This window comes from Strix uralensis, chromosome 3, assembly GCF_047716275.1.
Source record: "Strix uralensis isolate ZFMK-TIS-50842 chromosome 3, bStrUra1, whole genome shotgun sequence".
Classification (NCBI taxonomy): Eukaryota; Metazoa; Chordata; class Aves; order Strigiformes; family Strigidae; genus Strix; species Strix uralensis.
In genome coordinates, this window is record NC_133974.1 from 134317572 (window position 1) to 134339835 (window position 22264).

The following is a 22264-nucleotide window of genomic DNA, read 5'->3' on the forward strand; positions in this document are numbered from 1 at the left end:
AGGCAACAGCTCCCGGCACATCTCATCTCTTCTCTCTGTTGTTTTCTACATCAGATGGTTTCTGTGGAGCCATCTTTTCAGAGGGACCGAAGCAGGTGCATTCTTTGGCACTAGCCATCTCTAAATTCCTTGGTTACAAGTCCACTTCTCTGTTAGTTTGGGCTCAGACTTCATGCTCAAGTCCAACTTCCCAGCTGTGCCCACCAGCCCACTTCACGCCAGCTCTCTTCTGGATTCTCCTCTTCAGCTCCGGGTCTTTTGTGATTTTCTGTTTTACCACTAATTAGCTCCTCATGTGATGTATACCTCTTGGAAAAGTTTGCTTCTCAGTTTTATTCCTTCACTCACATGTTGGGAGTCTAGAATCGAGATCTCTGCTGCTTCAAATCACACAACTCCACTGACAGTTCACAATTTACCAATGCCAGTTCATACCAGCTGAGGATTTGGGCTGAAATCTGGGCCTGTTAACCCTTCTAAAGTGTGAAAGAGTTATTTAAATCTCCTTCTGTAATCTGATTAAAACAGAAAATTAGGTCATCTACCAAAGGCTTGATCTAGTGAATCCTTATTTATGTGTGTCTTCTTGACACATAGACTAGATGCATATATATTTCAGTATCTGTTAATATATTTATGCTGTGATGCTACGAGCTTAGAGGGAAAAAAGAGTAGAAAAGGCAGTCAAGGACGTAAGAGACAGTGGAATTGAAAATACACAAAGTGAAACAGTGTCACCAAACTTAAAAAAAACCAACCGAACAAAAAAGTTGCATTTTAAAAGTATTTATGAGAAGGCCTATACGATCCATCTATTCTTAATCAGCCTGGAGACCAGTAAAGAGCTCTAAATAAATGCAAATCTTAAAATGCCATCCAGAAAACAGTTACCTGCTACCACTCCCATTGTCATTCCAGGCAAATTTTCACAAGACAATTAAGCAATTTAAAACTGAAGCAGAATGAACTGATGATAGTAATGCTTCAGCTTCTTTATCTGAGCTGAAAACAAATGTCTCCCAAAGGGAAAGCAGTACAGAAACTTAGCATCACTTCCACAACATTACTGTTGTCTTATAATAAAGCATTTAATAGGATGCTACAATGTGTCAGGCAACCACTGCTCTGAAACATAACCTGCGCAAACAAGATGATCCCTAGCTGATGTCATTAGTCATAAAAGCTTTTTGTGTTTTATCCTTCCCCAAACAGATTTATCTCACATTGCTCATTTTCACAGAGCTGCAAGTGCACAGAAAAGCCCTCCCTTATTTGCAGAATCTTAAACTTGAGTTGTAGACTGCTTATAGATAAACTTCCAAACACAAATCTGGCGAGCTCCCTCTACGGAGAACACAACCAGGGAAAAGCAGCATCTGTATTAACACCCTAAAAGCTCAACTACTATGTTCTGGGTAATAGTTCAGAAACTGTTAACTATGTTGAGCTCAAACACATACTCAAATAAAAACAGACAAACAATTACTTTGGGCCCACATCTAAACAAGATCTGACCACAGAGATGTGACACTGCAGTAGCCAAACTACCAGTATCATCACCTGTGGGCTTCTTGGTTACATTACTTCCTCTCCTTCCCACTTCTACAGGAGCAACAATTTTGAACAATTCCCCTTCTCAGGAATGGTCTCCTACCAAATAAGCTTCCCTACTTGAGCTTACGTGAGCTTCTCGTGCTTTTCGCATCACTGAAAATGTGATCACCATGTGGCGCTTCGTTCCAAGGCTGAAACTAAAATTCTTTTCCAAATCATTAGAGAAAAAGTAATATCTTGCTTTTAGGGAAATTCAGTGACAATCCACCCTTTCTCCACATCTGTCGCTCTAACATGTTACTACAGAACATCAATATTTACGTAGCTGATCTCTTTCTTCTTTTGACATCAACACTCTTGAAGCCAGTAGATATTCTGGGGTTATGTCAAGCTATCAGACTCTTAGGTTGCTGCCAAAGGCACATTTGTGCCTTGGCTTTATCCATTTTTGTGTGACTGTCGCTGATCTCAGTCTACCAAGTAATTCATAATGTTCTTTAAGCTAGATTATCCTCTGCTACTTTAGAATGGTTGAGGATGCCACGTTAAATTCTGATACTTTTTTTTTCTGGGTTTGTTTGGGGTTTTTTTGCAGAGACTGGAGGGTTGCAACTCACAGGCAACTGTGATATTGCACTGGAGAACTTCTTAAAGAGGTCCTTTACCCTCCTATTAGCTCCCTGCAAAGCAAATAGATCACAACCCCACAGAAAGCAAAAACTCAAGGGTTCAACCTACACTTCTACTTGTTCAAATGAGCTTAAGTAATAAGCACAATACAGCAGGTGGAAGGGATTTTTGCTAATGACCAGGGGAGTATTTGAGGTAAAGAAAGAGTAGGAGATGCAACACCTCTAGTACCGATATAAACCTAGAAAGTAATACACAAGAAGTGCTTTAACTCAATGACTAAAATTCCATTTTTCTGTATTTCTAAAAAACACTGATTCCAAATTACAATAGTTGTCTGCAAAAACTGAGCACGGGGATTCCACAGACCTCCTTTTGACTAACTTTAAAGGACAAACCCATCGATGAAAAAGATGCTACTTGTTTCATGGAAGTTGAAAAAAAATGTAGAAAATCTTTTAACTTTGGAGAAAACTGGTAATACAGTGGATGAGTAAAGCAGACATCCCAGAGGAAGCAGAGCAAGATCCTCCAAGCTGAAAATAGTCAGAAGAGTAGAGGTATTAGGAGAAGAGAGTAATACTGTTTGCATTGATCCCTAGCCATTAAGTTAGGGCCACCAGGAAGACAAGGTGCTACACTGGACAGAAGGCTGCTCTGAAGCAGCAATAGACAGTCCTTACATCCTCACAGACAGAAAACGGAAAAACACAATTTCATGATAATGCAAACATCACCTTGGTTCTGTTAACATCAACATTTTTTGCTTCCACTGGCTCAGCTCTATTTGGTATTCATGTTCCTAAAGGAGGTCACCAGAATCTGGAGAGCTGTCACATCCCAATATGCATATTTTAAACACTTACGGTATAAATGAAGGAAACTGCCAACAATTTACCTCAGCAAAGAATTCAGCTTGTTATGTGTAGTGATACTTTGATGTATGGCAATGAAGGTTCAGTTAAGGTATATTCAACTTCAGCGGGGAAAGTCATTTGTTATGCTGCTCTTCCTGCACTGTGTTGGCAGGAATATAATAATTGCATATCAAATCAGATTTTGGTCATTCAAATCCACACCCAGCATCCTGCAATGAAAACTAAATAATCTTTCAATAAATGGAAGATGAAAAACAAGGCTGTGCAAGGGCTACTTTAAACCCTCCTGTAATTAACTGACAGCTCCATACGTTTATGGAAGGTCTCTTGTGCTAACTGGGGAGCAGATCCAATGACACGCAAAGTAGCTCCCTGTCCTATAATTCCTAGTCATCTGATTTAATTACTTCAGTATTAATATTCATGATAAAATACGTTATTACCGAAATCTATCCCCTTTCAGCTACCTTGTTTGAATATAAGAAAAAAATACATCACACTGTTGGATTTACAGTGACGCACATTTACACCACCTGCATCTCTGAACTGGTGAAGCTGCTCAGTGTTTACACTGGCAGCCTCCAGTCTCCCAGCGGCAGGATTAGATGACCTCTGAAGGTCATTTTTAGCCCTGTCTTCTATGATTTTCTACTCTGGTTGCACATCTTACATAACGCTCTTGTTGAGTAAGTGCTGGAGAACTTCTTATTAAAGTGCAGCCAAATTCCCCCATCAGGATTAGTGCTATCATGTAGACAGAAAGACGTTTGCCTAAGGCAAAATTTTATTAAGCTCACCAGAATGTTTAGGAGCTATTTACCACTAAGGCACATATTCTCAGAAAGTTTTGGGACAGCAAACACCATAGCGTTAGCATTAAATTAGGGTTGGCAGCTCTCAGTATCGCTGTTGTATGAAATTCTCCCACCCCAAGCTGAGATTTCTTGTGATTACAGATCCAGCACTTCTTGACTTCTCCCTGTAATTAAAAATATAATTAACTAAGCTTAGCTAGTTCACCAAGTATTTCAAAACTGAATCCTAGAAAAGGGAAAAGCTTACATACGCTAGTTCAAACATCCAGAATGCAACGTTACCGCTGCCACTTAGTTTTATCTCTCAGGCAACATGTGCCACATTTCCCCTTTTCAGCACACATTACACAGAGACACGTGCTAATTACATTAGCTCTGTAATCAGACATTTTTACACAGATTTCATATAAAAATAGTGTTTTCTCAGTTGCAACAGCTGTTAATCACAAATTATTACAAGAAAAAACAGTTCTTATTGTCTCGAGGCAGCCCTAGCAATGCCTTTAATGATTCATCAATGCTGCCTGACTCAGATTGCCAATGCAGTCATATTTGTCTGGATTTAAATGCCACTTTGATGCTGTGGATTATGCAATTGCAGAGAGCAGGTCTGGGCTGACCAGGCTGCCATGCACACGCTTCCACGTCGTGAGGCTCAGGCATTGCTCTGCTGTGGCAGCACCTGGGGGTTTCACTCTTGCTGAGGGCGCCCAAGGAATGCCCGAGGTCACCAAAATGCTGCCTGTGACACAACCTACTAAAAATATAGGGTTGGATTCCACTTAAGAACTTTACTGATTTAGGTTGGCATTTATTGGAGGTTTTGTTGCATGTTTAGCTTTAGGGTGCTACAAAATTTCCAATTGAATTCGTCTAGCAAAAAAAAAAAGCTTAAAAAAAAGTTTAAAAAACTCTCAGAGGAAAAGGATTCGACTACAGGACTACCAAAAAATGCTATCAGATGTCAGACAAGGTAAGCTTTTGTTTCCTGAAGCTACCCATAATACTCTTGCTAACAGCTGGGTAACACTGTCATGCTAGTGGTCTGCTGTAACACTAACCTTGGTTTGTTTGGGTTTTTCTGGTGCTAGAGGTGACAACAGCAAAGCTTTTCTTGCTGGTCTGCTTGATATCCCGTTAGCTCCACCTCAGCCTGTGCTAAATGCATTTGCCACATTATTGATGAAAACTGAGAAAATCAAACCCATTACACTATTGCTAAAGCCTTTCACACTGGCTGTTAGCTTGTTCCAGTATCGATTTTCTGTGTTTTATGATTGGTAAAATCCTTATCAGCTCCACTGAGTTAACTGCTCGGGTTTGTCCCTATGCCACCGTGCCCTCATCTGCTCATTAGGAGCGTCCCCCAACTGCAGGCACGTGCAGCAGCCGCAGAGGAGGGGTGTCCAGTGGGCTCCTGTGCGAGATCAACTGAAAGCCTGGAAATGGCAAGCCTCAGCATAGCCTTGCTTAGGGAAGGAAGGTAGATGAGGGCACTGGCTCGCAGGGATAAATAAGGGAGGGTTTCACTACTGGTACATAGAAAGAAATATACAAAAAGATATTTTGACCTTACACCAGTGCCTCCTGATCATGCTGGTTTGCATCTGTGAAGTGATCCCTTGCTGAAAAGGCCCCGGGTCCCCTGCAAACACATGGCCAGTGTGAAACCATGCATGCTTACATGGCCCCGTGCATCCACAGAGCTGCCTCCAGCTTCTCCCAGTTCTGCTCTGCCCACCTTAAATGACCATTTGCAGTACCACAAAATGAAATTAAAAAAAAACAACCAATAAATGAAAATATAAAGCTTCCCAGCGACAGCAATATTAGTGCAAAAAGCAGAGGATCAGAGGGTCAAACTGACCGAGGTGCTGAATACGTGCACTAAAGGTCTCTCATCATCCCTGCAACTCCCCTCAGATGCTCACAGCCACCTTTCTTACCACACAGAATTGTATTTCACAGACTCCAATCATCAGATGTTGAAGAAACATAGTGTAGAAAAGTTAGTTTCGTTGAGAATTTTAGTACTGGTACAGCAAGCTCTAATTAATTATTATATTGGCTTCCCCTTGGAAGATTGCAATGCAGTCCAAAACTGAAAACTGCATCTCCAGGAATTCTGCATCAGATCAAACCTATGAATCATTTTTATGCTCATCTACTGCCTCATTAGGAGGCAGTTATCCAGCCTGTAAACTCCCTTTTCATGGGTTACTATCTGTGTGACTCAAAACCAAATTCAAATTATGTTCTTGGGAGAGCAGAAATAGAAGCTTTCACATTACTGAAGCCACTGAACAACAGCACACACACTTTTTCTTGCTACAACTACAAAACAGATGCCAAAACTCACAACAAAGATTGATAGCCACACGCATATGCGGAGGAACAACCAACCCACGCTCTTCCTCCCTGGTAAGGCATCTCCTTGGGCGAGTAAAACCCACAGTCCCCATTCTGGGTTTATGTGGGGCAAGTGTGGATGGAGAGGCAAAGGCTGGGAAGGATCCCGTAGCTGCATACACCTTTAAATAAATTGGACACCACGAACTGCAAGTGTACGGCAGCTGACTGTATCTTACCATCCCCAGGCTGCAGCCCACGGCACACAGCAAGCTGTGTCAGGGAGTCCTTCCCTCACTCCTTACTTCTCTCCCTGCTCAGAAAGGCCTTCCGTGAGGAAGTCTCCGCTGGGAGAACCGGACAACCATCCGATCACAGCTTCAAGAGCTATTTGGGCAGCTGGCAGTGCCACAAAAGCAAGAGGGTCAGTAAGGCCACTCTCGCAGGCTGTTTCTAGCTCCTTAGCTCACTTCCGACCCTGCGGCCGCTCCGTTTCCTGCAATAGAAGCATCCTGCAGTGAAGTGCGGTGTGCTGGCAGAGGCACGAAGCCTTGCCGAGAGCCAGCGTGGCGACAGCATCTCCTACGTGCAGAACAATGCCCGGCACACCCAGCCTTCAGGGGAAAAGTATCACGTAACAATAACCCAAGAAGATAGTAGGATTTAATTCAGCTAGTATCTCCAAGACTCTGCTGTCCCGGGGTACAGGAAAAGCTGCTGAGAGGGTCAGGAGTCTTTTACGTTCACTCTTAAACTCAGAATGTCTTACTAGCTGTGTTACAAGCTCTGCCAATATACAATTCCATACTGGAATAATGAGTCATACTTTCTAATGAACACGAGATCTAAGTTGGAATTTCGGACCTGTCCATCAGTCCCCCCGCCCTGTGCACGGGGCGTGCCAGGTAGCACTCGACGGGAAGACATCACGGAGCCCAGGGCCGCGAGGGCCAGACCTCATTGCCAGATGGAAAGAGAGGGCAATGGGGGACGCCCACGCCTCTTGCCTCTAGAAACGAAGGCATCAAAAATTCCAGCGTTCTCACATGGCTGCAGGCATCCTCTGGCCCAGGGCAGGCTGCCCACGTGGCCGAGAGATCCATCCGGGATCGCGATCAGCACTTGACAGTGGTGCGGCATCTCATCCCAGAGGGATCAACCGCAGCATGGCGACACTCCGCCCACCCACAAAGAAGTAGGAGAATGTCCTCCCCAAAATCCTGAGCGTCTTATTACAGGATGGACATTTTCTGGAAAACACAGTGGGGAAAACTACAAAAACAGCAGGTCTCTAAGGGAAAAAGCAGCAAGGTGTATACAATTACCCATCTCTATGGATGAGCGATGAGGAGCACTCCTGTGATCAGGCGAGAGCAGAAGCTGGGGACCTGCCAGAGGAAGACAGGCTAATGTGGGCAAACACAGTGAAGATTTAAAATTACCAGGACAAAAGGGGTTTTTGGATTAATTTCTCTACACAGAGCGATTAAGATGTAGGACAGGCTATTAAATCTAGTAAAAGATGTTGCAAGATTAAGTATGTCCTCAAGACTGAAACCACCCTCTTGCTTCCCACAGCCCATTAAAGAGCCTTCATATAATAACGCCTTCCTGTCCCTACTGACCCTGGTCACATTCGAAGCAGGAAAGATGACCATTTTGTAAAATTACTCCACCGGCAATCTCAGCACAGAACCTAATTCTGAGGAAAAATTAACTATCCATTTCATGCTGGCAGCGATACGATAGCAGTGGAGAAGGCTGTCTGTATAGCCTCTGTCTCTTCTGTAAGATTTTTTTGGGCTGACTGTGCAAGGCAGTAGTAAAAAGAAGTATTCAAATGACATGGCTTTTAAGCCAAAAAACTGTCAGCGCAAGTACGTCATTATCTGTAGGTACTGACATCTCCAATAGCCTGTCTTGCCAGGTCACATAACACAACAGCCTCAGCTGCTTCTTCCTCAGCTGGAGCACCCATGTCTCCAGACAAAATCCCTGGGAGAGGAAAGCCCCAAGAGGGATCTCAGAGATCAGGAATCAGTCTAAATGTCCAGCTCTGGCTGAAATCAGCACCTTTCTACACTGCTTCAGCACTCTGGAAAACTGCAGGTGTCCCCTGCATGTTCTAAGTACCCCAAACAAACCTGACCTCAGGGGCATAGAGATGCCTGTACCAGAGCAGAGCAGGCACCCACCTAATGCAGCCCCAGCTTCACCTCCTTATTTCCTTAATTTCTGCAGAGCTGACCCACTATCTCTGGGGTCCTGACACAATGCTGAGATTATGCAATGATTCCAGTGAGACTCTCAGCAGCCACGGCTTCTTCAGAACCACAGCCGAGGCGGTGGCTGTCAGGCAGCGGGGACTTGGGTGCTGCATGCCGAACCCTGCCACATGGCATTTTTAGGCATCCAAGCTCTCCCAGGGACAGGGTTTAGACACCTTTTACACATATTCCCATTCACATGGTCAGACATATGGTTCTCTCTACCCTGAGCCCACATTTTTCCCTGCCCCGCTGCCTTTCCTGCCTTCCCTGAGATTACTACGGCTGTATCCTACACTGCTGCTGGGCTTTAGAACTAATCAAAGAACTGCATTTTATTTTGTGAAAGTATACAGATATAAAACCACATCATTAAGTGATTCAAAACAATAACACTTGTGAGAGGCATAAAACACAGGAACCTATGTTTTGTCAGGTCTTCAGAGGAAACCAAATGCACCACATAAACACAGTTTTCTGGTTTCTCAGTCCCTTTTCACAGTTGTTTCTCCGCAGTCATAATATGCTACTATTAAATTAACATGATGCTGATTAAGGCATTAAGAATTTAAAAGTAATCTCAAACACAGGTAACAAAACACAGCATGTATCATTACTGATAGGCTGCACTATATACATTTGTCTGCTTTAAAGCTGTCAATGATTGTGTAACGGTACACCTCCCAGACCCAGCAAACGATGGCTGAGCCCTTTGTGCTCTCTTTCCCTTTCTGCTAGTCGTGTATCTGCAACGCCTTTGTAGCAAAACCAGCTGAGCTTTCCTAAGCCAGCATGTTCAATAACCAGCTGCCCGTTTCCTGGTCAGCATAACAGATTTCTCCAGTGATGCCATATAGGTTGCACAGGTCCCAGGGCAGCAGATGTGGCAGGCTCTCCACTGATGTGGCTTTTATTGGTGAAGCTAATCCTTGGGCTTTAATATGATGTGGTCATCTTCCTAATCAAAGAGGTTAATGAAGTACTTTCACTTTACCACACTCTACGCATTTAGGAGAAAGACCCAGATGTATCTCCAAGCAGCCCTAACTAAAGGACAGTACCGTCTGTACATCTTTGCTGCCAACACGGCCATCAGACACCCTGCGAGGCCATTTCCGAACCTGCACGTCCCACTCTGAGCTGTCTCTTAACCATATGAAATGATGGCACTGCTGCTGGCTGCCCCTGCACCTTCTCCTTTTATGTTTCAAGTACCATTTAATTCAACAGGGATGAAATCAGTCAAATATAGGAAGTACTCTAGAACCTGAAAATGGTAAATAACAGTTGCAGTAATTCTGCAAGTTTTTAAATCATCTGCATTCATCTGCAGGGATACAGTACTTTGTTCAGTTGCACAAGGGGCTTTGACATCCAGACAAAGCTTATAATGACTCACGGAGCAGTCAAACTTGAGAGCTCTCACAGCTGCTTATCTACATCATCGGAACAAAACAAATATTTTAAACAAGGTCTCCTCTGTTTATTTCCTGGTTACTTCACTAATGGGAAAGCAATTTACGTATTTCCTCTCCCCAAACATATAAATAATTGAACAAGGATTTTGGTTACGAAGGCGGTTGGAAACTGTCATGTCCTTCACGCTGAGATTTACACAGAGCAGTTCATTACTAATCCTTCTGCCCCCGGCACAAGGAGAGGGGCTGCGCGACCTCCCAAGGCCCTTCCTTGCCCTGTTCAGCATCAGGTCCCTCTCACGCTACACAGTGCACACAGAATAATGAGCCAGACATCAAAAATCAAGACTGCACATGTTTGCGTGTGCACCTGCACGTGAGGTGAAGGTCTTTTCATTCACTACCCGCCTTGGAGTTATTAGGATTTCATTCTGGACACATTCTGAAAGCTTCTTTTATAGGATTACAAGGACTAAAAATCTGCTCCTTCAGCAGGCAAAAAGAGAGCAGAGAGATTTCTGCTCCTTAGCTGAGCATTTCCTGAGCAGGTGGTACGGTACAGTTACAGTTATCATGTCTATCTGATTAATGCTAATACTGAAACTGAAATATAATAATGTTGTGAAATATAATAAATAAAAATACCAACATTTTACTCTCCTAGCAGCTGCAAACTAGGACATCATCTCCTGAGACTTTTTAGAACAAAGACAAAAAGACGTAATTATTCACAGAGTTCTGGGCAATAAAAGACAGACGTGACTGTAACTACAGACTGAAGGAAACCTACAAGTAAAACAGTCAGGGGGGAATTACAAATCAGATTATGTTACTTACATAGGACCACCGCAAGTCATATTAAAAAGACAACAAAACCAGACTACCTACTACTTTGTTACACAGGGATGAACTCAGATACTATAGTGCTGAGGGCAAGGAAGGTAGAGTAAGTGTATAAATGAGCTGTCAGGGTAGCTGCTGTAACAAAATGCAGACAGCATCCTGAAATTTCTGAGGGAAACTGAAAAATATAGATAGCCTCAGAGGTTTAAGGCTAGAAAAATGCCATTAAAACAATGCAGTCTGGCTTCCTGCCCTGCAGAGACAAAGGAATTTTGATAATAATCCCAGGAATGCCTCGTTTCCTTTTCGCTGCTGGAAGTGGATACGGTCAAAAGAAGGCTGTGGGCTTCTACAGAAAATTTTGGCAAAAGTAGAAAAACAATTTAACCAAAATTAAGTTTATGAAGAACATTTTTCATGTGACTTAGGACATAAACATAAGATGTGTAGTAATGAATTATTACAAGAGGGTTACATTCTCCATTTCTGTGGTTTTTGCAAAGCCTGACAACCAGTTCCAATCCACCCGCATTACTTCCTGCCATTCATCAGGACAACCCTGCTTTCATGTTCACCTACAGAAACGGCAAGACAAACCCTTGATCACTGAGTTTCCATCGCTTTATTTACATCACCTTGTGCACAAGAAGGAAACCCGTTCGCCCCAGGTACCATCGCACCAAGATTTGTCATGCTACAGTTAAGTGTCACCCAAGTCCCTAAATATGGCAAGAGGTTTTACACAGAAGATGGCTGCCAGCAACCCACTGGCATTTCCTAGATGGTAACAACTGTCTGGCATCCATCAGAGTTTACCAGAACTGTCCTTAGCTCACAAACTCAACAGAAACTTCCAGCCTTAACGAAGAGTAGAAGAAAAATAATCTAAAAAGCATGGGATTGGAGAGTAAAAGGAATCTCCTTTCCTCCCATTCTTCTAATAGCAGCAATTACAACATACTGACTCCAGGAACAGTTGACACACAAAACAACTTCTTCCTGGAAATGTGCCAGGAGCTCAGGAAAATTATAAGCTTGCCTTTCCTGTAGCATAAACACATTTCAATGGAGCTCCACAACAACAGCAGCAGCATTATCAGGCAGAGCAGCAGCTAAAGGCAACACGCTTCTCTGCTGACAGCCGCCACCACAGCTGGGACAGGCTCTACTTTCCAAGGAAAACAGCATTTTCTCACACACCTGAGATAACCTTTTCTTGAGTCCTCAGGATCCAACGCTGCCCAGAACTGAACTCTTCCAGTGGAGTGGCAAGTTTCATCATTTTTCATCAGACAAACAGAATCTGGTAGATCAAAGCACTTGGGCGGCAAATGGAGCTAGAAGAGTAGTAATGGGAACTGCCTGCTTTGGGTTTAGGTTGGGGTTTTTTGGGGGGGGTGGGGTTGGTTTGTTGGGTTTTTTGTCCCACTGTTACAGACAAAAGTAAAAAAGGCATTTAACACATCTCTAAACCACTTCATAGACCAGAAAGTGGTAGTGAGTTGGCATTTTTTCCACCTCGGTCTCCTCCTGTTCCCATACCTGCTTGTTACAAGTGTCCTCCACTTCAATGAATCACAATATTCCTAAACTTCATTTTTGCTCTTTGTTAAGGGAATGCTTGCAGGGGCAGCCGACGCAGCTGGCTGAGTTTTGCTGAGAGTATTTGTGATATCATGACCAGAGGCCTGGCTCCACAGACAGCACGCAGGAACAATTTACGCTGTATAGGACAGCAAAAAAAGTGCTAGAGTCACAGAATATGTGTGGTAGTTAGAGGGAGGGTATTTAAAGGCCACAGACTTTTTCTGGTTTGAATCAAGTACTTCATTTAGTAAATGATACAAGGATGCTATAAAGGGTTAACTTCACTGAACAGAGTGCTGAGCTGGCATTTGATACTGGAGATGGGCAGGACTGGGGTTCTGTATTCCCCACAAAGGGAATTGTTGCCTGCTCTTATGACAGGCAGAGAGAGCTCTTGATTTCACTGTTTTGCTTTGGTTTTCTATCACCTAACTCAACTTGCTTTAAGAGGCAAACTCTGGGTTTCTCAGTAATACCCACAATCCCAGGACCCCTGACTCCAAGGGCTGCTTCCCAAGATGAGAGAAAAGGAAAAGCCCAGGATTTAACAACAATGTTATATCAGACTTACGACTTTGGTAACCACGCTGTGAAAAAGAATTAGAGCTGCCTGGCCAACATTTTAATGAAGTATTTATCATTGTCAGCTAAACATCAAGAACGTTATGCAAGAGTCATCTAAACATGACTGAACGCTGTTGCAGTTGAGGGCAGCACTTCCAGCTGAATGGAGAAGCAGCACAATGTGCAGCAACACCATTTTCTCTAAGACTGATCTACCCCTGAGCTTCAACTGGCTCTGACCTCACAAGAACTTCAACATAGATACCAAATGCAGTGATGATCTTGTGACCAGGACACTGCTCCAGGGCAATAAATGATCAAAGACCACCCTTTTATTTCAGACTGGCCACTGAACAGACACCAGCTTTCCTTACAAGAAATACCAATAATGAAAAGAGCCTTCTGTCAACTGCCAGAGTTGCTTGATTATCATCCTTACCAAGGACATTTTAGATTTTGATTAAAATGCTTATAGTTGTGTTAATCAGGAACGTGCAAGTCATTGCTCTGTCTTAGAAGAATACAAGAGTAAAGGGTCAGGTCTCAAAAGGACTGGATCTTTTGGTTAGAAAAAGATTACAGGATAGACTCACACTTGGATTTGAAGCTTTCAGAATGAAAAAGAGAAAGAGAAGGAGGCAGAGTTGGAGAAAGGAAACTTGACCTCAGCTTGAACTAACAAGTGAGACAAATCTCTTATTGTGGAAGTCAGAGGAATGCAGACCTGTTTGGAAAAGTAAAATCAGAGGAAGTAAGTAATAATCAGTAAAATTATTTTCAGAAAATCACCTTATCTTTAGTGCCTTATTCTTAACATGAACACAATGTTTCTTGTATTATGGTAAAGAATTCCCTGTAAACTTAAAAAGAAGTGATTTTTTTTTCCTAGACAGTTTTCTTCAAGTTATCCATTACATCCAAAGAAAGTCCACAATCCCTTAAGCATCAAAGCATTTGCGACTGAACATGTCAAATGTTGGCAACAGCCAATTTTGTTTCAGAAATGCTCACTATACAATGTCAATTCCTACTTTTCTCTACTAGCCCTTGTCAAAGTCAAAATAATATCCACTGCTGGTGCCACCTAACCAGTTTCTTTCCTCAGCTGGTAACTACGTACATTTCAGAACCATACAATAAATGCATTAAAATAAGTTGAAAGTGGTTTTTGTTGAAAGCTCTTATGACTGCACATCTGTTAAGTACCATACTGACTGCAACAATAGATGCAGTACTGCCAGAAGTGACATTTTACTCTGTTTTATTAGAAATATTTGTGTTAGCACATAAGATACTTAACAACTCTAGGCGACAGTGTCAAAACCAGAAGTCTGGGACTCTTCCATCATAACTGAGTTCTCACAATAACATATAGAAAGCAGGAAAAAAAACCCCTATATACTCTGCAACTGCACAATGTGTTTACAGTAAGCATTAGCCAGATTTAATCTCCAGCATTTTGATCAATATGGAAATTTCATCTGCAAACCATTTTTTCCCCCACTTCTATATAAATGTTCACACATATAAATAAAACTACCAGCAGAACTGATGGTTCTAACCGAACACAAATTCTGTTTCTCTCTCCAAAGCACATCAGCAAGTGTTCATGCTCAACTCCACAGTAGTACAGGAGTGGTAAGTGATGCTTCCTGGAGTGACTGAGCCTAGAGCTGACATTTGGACGTGTAGAAATGTCCATTTCTATGAATTTTGTAAAGGTGCCTTAATCCATAATTCCCAGGTGTTCAGATCCTACCTGTCTCCTGTCCTAGGAACAGGACAACCCATCACAGACACGTACTCCTTTATGATCCTAATCAGCTCTCCTAATCTTTAATCAGTGACACATCAGTGTTTAGAGGTTTAACACACTGACCTAGCACGAAAGCAGGGCAGTTATGATTTGACTTTCAATTTAAAAAATACTCATGAAGTCACAAGATGCTTTTCCCACAAAAGTAAGACTAAAATTCACCCTATACTTAACCTATTTCCATAGTCTTTTATCTTCACGTTGTAAGAACGTTCAGTCAGATCTGCTGATTCAGATAAATGTCTTTACAGGAAAAAGGATATTTGTCCTTTGGATTCAGGTGGGGAAAATATCATGGAAAACACAAGTTTTCACAAATTACGTAGTAAGTGCTGCTATTCTGCAGAAATGTCTTTGCAAGTTATTATTTACTACTTGGGGATCCTATGTGAGGAAATTTCACGTCAAAGAAAAGGTTTCCCACACTATAAAATAGTAATTTCTTATACCGTATATTGTGACCTTCTCAAATGAAATTCCTTCCATCACTGAAACAATGGATCAAACCCATACAGCCTACAGTTCATTTAGTGCATTGAAGAGATCACATATCAAGCCAAAGTCACTTCAGTCCTAAACTAAGACAGACTGTTGAATCAGCAGTGTAACACACTAGATTAAATTTGCCACTAATCCAATCAGATACACCACTTACTTTTTCCTACGTGTTAAGCACAGTCATTCCCCCCCGATCTATTAAAGACCATGTATTTTGTTAAATAGTGCTGGTTCTTAACTCACAGTTAATGTCTCAGTACAAATTAAAAGGGAGTTCAACTTCTACTTCCCCTTGCTGATGTGTATCTTTGAGATCGGCCGTTTTGCCACCCCTAGCAGGGTGCATTGCCACTAATCGCTTCCCTTTTTAGAGTGCAGTAAAATGGGTCATATAACTTGGGAGAGGACTGATATCGGAGCAGACACGAACTGAGAAGCAGCGTAACGGGGCACAAACCACAGGTCTGGCCAAGCCCACTGCTCAGCTGGGCGCGGATGATGCCAAGGCAGGATGGAAGGAGCAGCCCTGTGTTGCAGCACACAACCAGGTGAACACAGTGCAACTGGCAAAGTGGGGTGTGATCTGCTCAAAGTGTAGTTATACTCCTGGGCAGAGAAACACGGATAAATAGTATATTTACACACTGTTGATATTTTTATTATTTATGTATAGTGATACGTATGCCTCAGGCAGGCTGTTGCACCCCCTCTCTGCAAGCTGGCAGAAGTTCAGCTGCACACTCCCTGCTCTCTGTGGCAATGCTGCCCAGACCTCAATGGGTTGCCCAAGACCCAGGGGAGGCATGACTGTACATTTGCAGAATTTACATATTAGTCAATTTATATACTCAAAGTTGGGACTAAAACTAAGGACAAATTTGGACTCCCCTCACCCCCTGCCCAGTTGTAAAAAAAGCTTCACAGAGTGAGTTGCAGCCTCAAAGCAGGGCTGGGGTCAGTTCTCCCAGGACAGTCTTGTCTCCTTCAGCAGCAGCCTGAAATCAATATTATTGGATTGGTATATGTTTTCATCATGCCGAGAGTCATTTCCCAAACACTAGTCTTTACCTACTAATTGTTAAGTTCACATTTTCACCAGCAATTTGCTTTCACCTGCTGCTCTTGCTGCTACAGACTTTAAGAGACCTTAAATGCTTCTTCCTTAGAACAGAGCATGGTGAGTCACCTCACACTATAATTAAGTCTTCCTGGCCCTGTGAACCACAATATAAAAGTTAATCAAGCATAAAAGAAATTAGGGACGTTGTTACTCAAAACACCCGAATTTTACAAGTCATATTTCTTAACTGTAAGATTATTTGATGTCTGTCATTCATTTGTTCTAGCTGCATTGTAAAAAGGCTGCAGAAAAATTATGTTTATTTGAAATGTCACCTTTAGCAATCTTCGTACCGAGTTTAAGCTCAATAAGCTCATACTACATTAAACTGAAAATCTGTTGAATGAAAGATGAGTTTGACTGAACTGTAGTTTTCAGAACGTAATAGTATATAATCAAAGGTAAGATTGCTATCCCCAGTAGAACTCTCTCCAGTAAAAAAATCTGTACCAGGCTAAGTTAATTACTGTTTCTCCCACAATAAAATTATTTTATATAGCTTTTTTATTACATTAGAACAAAATATGTATGCACATTTGAAAACAGGTTTTCTCTTTGTGAAGGCAAATCACAATTAGCAAACCCCTGAGTACTTCCTCGGTTTTTACTCTGTGTTTACTTGAAGAAACTCTTGCTAAGGATCACAACAAAGTCTTTAGATTTTATCCCATTCTCATTACTGTCCTTGTCTGGCAATTTCTGAGACTGAGAATTAATAACTAAGTATTTTCCTTACGCCGCAACTTCCTTACATCGTCATATCATCTGTCAACATAACTATTAGCTTGAACACTTAGAGATACGCCAACAAAAATAGTTGAAAGCCCACGGAAAACAGTAAGAGTGGACATATGCCTCCACGTCCTCAAATTTTGCTTCCTATCTTCTTGTCAAACACATCTCTTATACTTGACATGTTTATCAGCTGGATAAATATGCACATTGTCAAATTTCACACTCAGAAGCATGGTTTTGACCCTGGGGCAGACATTCACATTGTGTATTTTTGCAGCTGGAGAACCCACAGAAGACAAATATGCTTTGAACAAGGCAGCAAGAGGGAGCCCACATGCATGAAGATTTAAGATTAAGATTTATTTATGCAAAACAAACTTCTTTTTTCTTTAAATAATACAAAAGAAAAAATGTCATTCTAATGAATTTAGATCCTGTTGCAAAGAAAAGTCAGGGGACACATTTCAAGAGTGAGAAAAGTCCATTTTCAAGTGTGCCACTTATGGCCTTTTTCAAAGTGCTAGCATACGCACAGAAACTTTTTGAATACTTAGCTAGCTATATTTAACCTCTAAGAAGTATGTACCATTTAATATTAGTATGCTGCAGATCTTGTATTTGCTGTGAGAATAAATCTACTGTCAATTCCCATGAATTAATTCAGCATTTACAAAAGTATTGGAAGATGAAGTATCTGACACTGAGTACAAAGAGATTTCATCAGAGCATTTTAAGGATCCGCACAGGCTGTTCTTTTATGCCAACCTCGGCCCCACAAGGTGCAGCTCACCACGAGGGGCAGCACCTACCAGAGCGCTTACAGAGAAGTAACACCCGTCTGCACGCCGGTATTGCCAGCCCGGGGTTTTCACAGCACTTTCCTTTTCAACCAACAGTTTTCTCTCACACATACAAATTGCCACAGAGCTGTAAATTTAGGACATCCAAGGGTGGATGAATTATTTTACTAAAACTAACATAATCCGAGCCAAGATCCATTTAAAGATCTCCTTTGCATGCCTTTTCACTCTGAAGGCTTCATTTTGCTGCTATTTTTTCAGACTAATACTAGCATAGGAAGGGACTGTATTTGGCCATAACATGGTTTGACACGCCCCTTATCTGTCTGACCTGCCATTTGTACTTTTGCTGTTTTGACTGTTTCTCTGCACCCTGCTTTGCAGCCAGCCATGGACCCAAGAGCTGTTTCTCAGAGACTAAAGTTCTGCCCAACTCGTAAGTTTTAAGTTGAAAACCATGTCACTGAGCATCGGGCACGGGCACCATTGAAACACCAACACCCGTGAGCTTTGCAGGAGTATTTTTAGAGATCGTGCTCATGTGTATCTGCTCCTATCATGCCTGTTGTTACAGGAGCAAGTAATAACCCTTCCAAACGGGAGTTACAAGAACTCATTGCACTTGATGCTATAGAGTGTGGAAGGAATAAAAGGAGGATGATGACATGAAGGGTCTCCTGTACTGCAGTTCAAGGAACTGGTAATATCTGTTGAGCCCCACTGCATGTTCCTCTGTCCCACCCTCATCATGGAGGTGGGCCGAGCAGTAGGCACGGGGACCCAGAACAGATCCCTCCTTTAAATGCTCCTTTCAAAATGGGGATTGCCCATACTTCTTCCTGGGGTCTCTTCCTGCCTCCAGAGAGAAAATATCTAGTTACTCAGTTCATTTCAAAGATTATTCAGTCAGTGACTTACCTCCATGGAAAGAAAGAACTTAAGGCATTTTATTTTAAAGGCTTCTAATTCTGCAAGTGTCATAAATGTAACAAACATGACGATAAATGTGTTCATGACATGTATTTCCTGTAATAAAACAGTTCAAACAACGTTCCCATCCTAAAGAGCCGTGATGGGAAGCTGCATGGATAAGATTATTAAAGTGCAGGGGCTGAGTGAAAATTTGGTCCCGATTTGTTTATCTGAATTATTCAATGCAAGCAGGTGTGAAGAGAAGCAATTTTCCCTAAAAATACGGGACAAGGTCCATATTCTTTATTCGCTCTCTGGCTTCTGTGTCAGAAAATCATGAACGCTTTCTAGGTTACTTTTTAGAAAAAAAACATAAAAGCTTCTTTAAATTACAGCAGATGTGAAGTCAGTAACTGAAATGACGAGAGACTGTCCACGACGCTGTCCCAGAGGATGTGCTGTCAGTTAAGGATTTGGTTGCAGCTGCACCAAAGTTGTCAACAATCTGAAAACACGTCTTGCCCACAGCCACTGGGCCTCCAACATACAGGAACACAGCGGAGCCGCAGCTCTTCCTGAGGGGCTGGACCTGACATATTTGCCCTTGAAGTGCCAAGCGATGCTTTTTAAGAGATGTATGTGTGCTTACACCAGTCTGCCTCTACCACCTACATATGCCTCTGGTTTCAAGTTAGATTTAAAACAGACTCAGACACCTATATTGGCATTTAGGTGGAACTCAGGCTACTATATCCAAAACAATAGTCTTTTCTCTAAATGCACTAACTTGGGCTCCCCAAATAAGACAGAATGCTAAGCAGCCACTGGAATAATCTCCCCCGGGAAGTGGTAGATCGCCCAACACTGGACACTTTTAAGATTCAGCTGGACAGGGGGCTGGGCCAGCTTGTCAAGACCGGGATTTTGCCAAGACAGGTCGGACCAGATGATCCTTGAGGTCCTTTCCAACCTGGGATTCTGTGATTCTATAAGTGAATTGCACCAGCACAGAACAGTAACTGTTTTACATGGCAGAACATTTTTTGTAGCCCTGATGCAGCACATCCACTGGTTTTCTCTGTGGTTCCTTCCACTACCAAAGCACCTGCATAACAATTTGATTTTCATTTCAAGTTATATAGATACCATACAAAATACGTACATGTATTGATATTTTCCTGTACAACTACTGTATTAATAATTGCTCCGGGAACTGTAAAAGGAACTCTAGTTTGTATCAAGAAGCACAGCCTCACTGAAGTGACAGGAGACCTGGCCTCAAGAACAGACCCTAAACTGCCGCCAGCATCAGGAAACATGGGTGCTAATCCGGGGTTGAGACACAGCTTCCTTTGTAAATCACAGGACCTCTTCATTTCTCTCTTCCTCTCTTTCAGGGACAACCAGTAAAAGGGGCTGCCTGGCACTACGTCTTCACCGACTGCCGCTTCCAGCAGAGCTGCAATGGTGTCTGCTCTGACATACAGACAGCGAGCAAGCCACACGCCACCGAGACAAATTCCCTAAGAAAAAGCCCACTACAATGAGCCAAAAGTGAACAGCCTGGCCCTGGCTGGCAGCCAAGCAGTGTCCCAGCTGAAGCTAACAGTAACTCTTCCACTTGTGTAATGATTAATCTAATGGGTATATTTATAGTGTAAATGCTCTATATACCCACTGTAAATGCTGACATCCACTGTAAACCCACTGTAAATGCTGACAGTGATTTGTTGTTTAATAAATTATGGGTCTGATTCTCAAAGGCAGCAGCCAAGTGCCAGCTCTGTTCCCGTTGAAGCCACGAGGAAAAATCTCTCGATTTCAGTAGAATCAGACGAAAACTCAAGAGTTTTAAGAATTCTTAATTATATGGAGATGTAAAAGCTTGCGGAAACAAAGTGAGTATATAAAAATGTAAACTGCTTAAACAATTCTTTACATTTACATCAGATCAAATTTTGCGGTTTGTAGGTATTTCACATCAAAGTCGTAACAGATGTGAAAGCCAAAAGGAGCAGGAAAGAAAATTAATTGAGATTCATGACTCCTGTGTTTCTTAAATCCAGATAAAACACATAATGACTGAGTCTTAACCTTGCCCTGAAGTATAATGCATGACAGTACAATGTTTCTTTCAGAAAAGGCAGCTATATCTTGTGGCAGTAACATGTAAAATTTAAATGACATGAATAATTAAGAAGAGATTAATAGATAGCTTAAATAAATAATAAGTTTCATGAAAATAGCATCAAATACATGTTTTAAAACCCTTAACTGAAAGTGTAGTAGACAATAAAGTACTTGCAGGAAAGAATTCTTACTTTCACAAAAGAGTTTATAATAAATAAATGTTTATAATGTGTTTACAGCAGTAACTACCACATATCCAGTTTTCTTAAGGGCAACTTAAAGTAGCTGTTTTGTTAAACATAAGGACGGACCACATCTGCTAACTTTATTCATGCTGAGCTCATTTTACTCGGGACCTGATTCTGCACGTACGTTCAAAGTTGGCTTTAAGAGTACAAAGGTTTAGTCGTGTATTACAGCTCCCAGGACAAAGCCCATATCCTCAAGAAATCCCAGTTTATTTCAAAAGTATCCCCCATCCAATCACTACTGCATGTAATCCTCAGTACCTAGATATTTAGGTACATCCAACAAGTTAGATGCCGTAACATATGTCCAGAAGAACCACTGGTGAGAAGAGCAGCCTCTGTCAGGTTCCTGAACCCTTCCAGCACTCAAAAGAGCAGAAATCAGCAGCTGCAATTCACACAGAAGTAACAGAACTTCCTTGCTCTTCAGGCAAAAGTAACACTTAAAAGAATTTAATAAATAATTATCACTAACATAATTTCTTGTATGAGGTTCTACAAAGGTATTAGGTAAATCAGGGGCACTTAAAATGCTGCGACACACTGAGTGCGAGTTATTCAGGTGCAATAGCTCCCAGCAACTGCTGTCTGCTGCAAATCCTGACAACAGGCTACGTTACAAAATATAGTGGGGAAGGCATGACATTGGAAATTGGCCATAGCTTTAAAGTGCACAAGCTGGACAGACATCGTTGCATTTCTGCAATTATTCTTCAGAGCAGAACACTGAGCCCAGCAGTCAGCATTTCCCACCTGTAACTGCGTTCTCAGCTGAAATCTGAACAGTGAGAAGCCTGAGAAGCAACAGTATCCCTGGTACGCCATTCTGTCACCCTCCCCTACTGCCGTCCTACAGGAAGATGAATTCAGAAAAGCCACCTCTGAGGAGTTCATACAACCCAAAGAGCAGTTAATGGAATAGCAAAAACCTCCCTGCCAGGACACCAGAGACCTCACACAGCAGATTTCACCTGAGAGTAAATGTTTCAATGTTTGAGTTATAAACCTCCAGAAATAGGGCTTCAAGATTAGAATTTTCACATTCCCTTGGCAAAGGTGTTACTCTAAAAAGAAACTGCTAAAGAGACATCTATTACCTG

At 42.0% G+C, this 22264-nt stretch overlaps 1 protein-coding gene and 1 long non-coding RNA gene across 4 annotated transcripts in view; one reads left to right on the forward strand and one right to left on the reverse strand.

Annotated features, from left to right (window-relative positions):
• CCDC85A (coiled-coil domain containing 85A) overlaps positions 1-22264 on the reverse strand; it is an 80742-nt gene that overhangs the window by 20487 nt on the left and 37991 nt on the right. The gene's annotated exons all lie outside the window — the stretch shown is intronic.
• Positions 4496-20548, forward strand: LOC141941567 (uncharacterized). Its single transcript, XR_012628382.1, has 2 exons — positions 4496-4850; positions 20184-20548. It is a non-coding gene; the product is annotated as an uncharacterized LOC141941567 (long non-coding RNA).